General features: G+C 32.1%; 1 long non-coding RNA gene across 1 annotated transcript in view; it reads left to right on the top strand.

The window, feature by feature from the left end:
• The window catches only part of LOC107003082, a 3,380-nt gene extending 616 nt beyond the window's left edge, over positions 1-2,764 (top strand). The window contains exon 2 of the long non-coding RNA XR_001454606.2: positions 74-2,764. This is a non-coding gene — a long non-coding RNA (uncharacterized LOC107003082). The remainder of the gene's footprint in view (positions 1-73) is intronic.
• The last annotated feature ends 1,190 nt before the right edge of the window (positions 2,765-3,954 follow it).

The following is a 3,954-nucleotide window of genomic DNA, read 5'->3' as shown; positions in this document are numbered from 1 at the left end:
CCCCCCCCCCCCCCCCCCCCAAATTTCGACATAGAAATCTTTCCTTTATAAACCCTCTTCACTCACTGTTTAGGGGGAGGAGGTTTTTTGAATCGGGAGAGTACCCCAAAAGGTTTGGAAAATCTTGGTTCAATAGTTGAAATTTTTGTGGCTTTGTGGTTGTTGCAATTGAAAGAGGTGGAGAAATCATCTTCACAACTCGTTGTCCCGGTTCACTGCTCAAGATCAGGTAATTTCCCTTCTACGTTTCCTTGTATTTTCACATTTGTTTTCCTTGCTTGTTGTTGCAATGTGGTAGCTAAGTTTGTATAGATTCAGCATTTTAGGTTGATTAGTATTTAGCAGTTTTTGCCTTCCTTATGCCTTCCTCTCTGTTAATTTAATTTCAGCATTTTTCTATCGTCTTAGAATAAGTTTGATCAGTGTTGAATGGCATTAGAGTTGTGTTTTTGTGTTCAAGCATTTCTAGCTTTTAGGTTGTAGTATGTAGCTTGCATTCATTTTGATTTGGAAAGCTTTCGAAAGTACTTAGTTTCTCTTGATTGTCTCATCAATCTAAGTTGTAACAAAATTTCAAATTTGGAGTTGTACTTTCCCATTCATTATCAGTGAAAACCTTAATCTCTTCATCTAATCTCTTCACATGTATAAAAATGTTGTGCTCAGTTTCATTATAGCCAGCTAAGTGATCCAATGTGGGCTTGAAATGTGTTTATTTTGGTTATATCATATCTATTTAAGTTCCAGTTAGCGAATTTGCTTCAAGCTGTCTTATTTCCAATTGTTATCGGCTCCTAGTTGTTGCCTGTCTCCCTGTTTTTGAGTTTCCTGCCTTGATTTCCATGTGAAAAATATAGGAAATATGTTGAAGTTTGGTTCCCTCTCTTTGGTTGTTCGGGACTTCGCCATTATTTAATCAACTTAAATCACATCGATTACATCATCTAGCTTCTCTTTGTTATCTCTGATTTAATGTGAAATGTTTATTAAAATTTCATATTCAACACCACTTGAATATTTTTCTTATAGTTAAAAGTTATCCTTGATTAAGCACGAAAACTATTTTCCTTCCTTTCGTTTGTTTAACAACCTATTTGTAATCCCTGATTTAATGTGAATATAGAATAATCATATCCATTTTATTTTTATTTTTTGTATTTGTGTTCAACTTCCAATATGTTCACCTGCAATCTGAATTTACTATTTCTTGCATGAATATGTCTCAATATTGTTTGAGTTATAGCTTTGTTTTGTGATTAGGAGATAAGTTTTAATTCATCACTTTCTAATTAATGGTGAGTTGATATTTGTCAAGTTTTTAGTTCACTGTTGTTTAGCATGGTTTCATTTTCCTGTTGTTTCAAGGTGATTAGAACCTTTTTTCCACTTACATAACAAGTTTTTTTTCGATTTTTTTGTCTAGACTTCTATTTGATTAAACTAAGAGTCTAGTCTTTTCCTAGCCTAAGTTAAATTTCCAGATTTTAAGTCATGTCTTGTTTTAGTATTAACTCATAATTTGTACATGCACCTATGAATTTGAAGTTTGATATTTGGAGTCATGTTGATCTTGTAGTAGCCATTATAAGTTTCTCATCCTTGCATAATTCAGTTTAGATGTGGAGACTTATGCCTTAAGTTTTTAATTTATTTTTTCTGTTGTCAGTTACGTTACTTAGAAGTTAAACCGGTTTGTTAACAAAATTTAACTTTGCCTTTGTGTATATGTGCATTTGTTACATGCACATTTGAGATGCAACTTTTAATCTAATTCTTTAATTGTCATTTTTAGCACTCCATGTGTTTAAATATCAAAACAAATGTGGGACACCTTTCCTAAATTTTGTATCTATTTTATTCCTTTTGCCATGTGGTACCAACAATGTTGATTGTTGTTTAAATGTCATTTATGAGGTGACCAACTATTATGAAGTAACTAATTGATTATCATCTCTTTATTCACCATGAGATTCCCATTGCTTTTATGTTATAATTTCATTTGTATTATGATTAGTTCTAGTTTGTTAGGCAGTAGCTCTTTGGTAATAATGGTTTGTTGTTTAAATTGTGTTGAATGACAAATTGTTCAATTGATTATCCTTGAGCTTTGTATCTGAGTTTATTACTGAATTCGTTCATTTACTAATCCTTCTTTCCTCATTTTCTTTGCATGAACTCACTCGTTTGAGTCTATTCGGACTTCCCATTCCCTTGCGTTCTCTTCTTTTTGAGTCAAACATTTGCCAAGTTATGAAAGGAAAATTGATATATTGGGTTAAAACCTTATAAATCAGTAGTTGCAGTAGTCCCAAAGGGACTAAAATTGGGAATTTTGGACTACAAAAATTCCAATTCATACAATAACAGGTTGCAGCAATACCAAAGGACTAAAACGAAGAGATTTTGGACTTTGAAAGTTCATTTTGAAGAACAGTAGTCACACAGGACAAAAAATGGGAATTTATTAGACTTTGGAGTTCAATTTGATCGCAGCAGCAGCAAAAAGCATTTAGGCCAAGGGCCTAAATTCTTGCTATTTACTATCTTGATTTATGTCCTTAATTTATTTTGGAAATGCTAACTTTTTTTTTCGATTAAGTCATCTGCAGCACCCTAAAGTTGTCTGCATATTTAATTTGAACACCTGAACTGAGACTTGTACCTATTGAACACCTCTAGTAGTTTGAATTGATACCACTTAAGCACGTTTTGCCTACATGGCACTTTGAATGTGATTCACCGCTAATGAGAGCGTGAAAACATATCTTTAGACTTTTTTTTAATTTTTTTTCAAAAAAAAATCTCTTTCGTCTTCCTTAAGAAAAAGGTAACAGTCACTTTCTCAAGCAGCCACCGTTGTTGCCGCGATCTACACCCTTCTTCTTCATACATTCTTTTCTCCTGCCTAATTTAAGTCGCTGTCACTATCATCTCCGTCATTAACGTTGCCGCTCAGTCATTTTTCTCTTCAAATCTATATACTTGGTCGTGTTCTTTTCTTCAGTTTTAAAATGAATTGGTTGTGCTTTTTTTCTTTAAATCTAGGACTAAATCATTTTTTATGGATTTGTGAAAGAAAGCAAGGTTACAACGCCATTAACATCGTCGCTCAGTCATAATTTTATTTATTTTGAATCTAAATCTTCCAGGGTTGATTTATGTTAGAAGAGAAAATGATGGATTGGTTCCAACTGATGGCAGCACCGCAGTAGGGGAATAGTATTTGGTGGGTGGATGGTTGGGTTGTAGAGGATTAACTAATAATTATTTTTTAAACTTTAAAATATTTTTTTTTGTTTTCTTGTTTTTTTAATAATATTTTTGATCAACGTGACATATGTCGTAATTTAATTTGTTGTTATGCCATATCATCGCGAGTGTATCTCATTCACTTAATATTTGGGGTTGATTATTAATAAAACATCAAATAGGTATCAATCTGAAGTACTAGAGGGGTTCAATGGGTACAAGCCTTAGTTGAGGTGTTCATGTGAAATCATCGGACAACTTTAAGTGACCGCATATAACTTAAGCCTTTTTTTTGTTAATTCTTTCATTAATTCAAATGAATCATTTGGAGGTTTTTTAATGGCTCTTCCATTTTGTCATTTGTTTATTTAAGTATTCAAATTTTCAAAACCTCTTTTAAGTTCTATGCTTCAAGACTAACTTGAGAATTATCCATATTCGTTCATAGTTAGTATTTAGCTTTCAAATCCATATTTAAGTGATTGTGTTGATTATTCGACTCAAAAACTTAGACTCCGATAAATTGTTAAGTTAGAATTTAACTTTTGGCACTTTAATATTTGCATTATTTCATTATTTGGATATATCGAAAGATTTCTCATTTGCAAAAATAAATAAATAGATAAGATTTTTCAAGTAATCTATGTTTTCTTTTTAAAATAGCAAAAATTTTAAATCCATCGATAAACCGCGTGTTAGTGGATT

This window comes from Solanum pennellii, chromosome 11 (genome assembly GCF_001406875.1).
Source record: "Solanum pennellii chromosome 11, SPENNV200".
Lineage (NCBI taxonomy): Eukaryota > Viridiplantae > Streptophyta > Magnoliopsida > Solanales > Solanaceae > Solanum > Solanum pennellii.
Note: the sequence above shows the minus strand (reverse complement) of the source record. Positions and strands in the feature narration are given on the sequence as shown.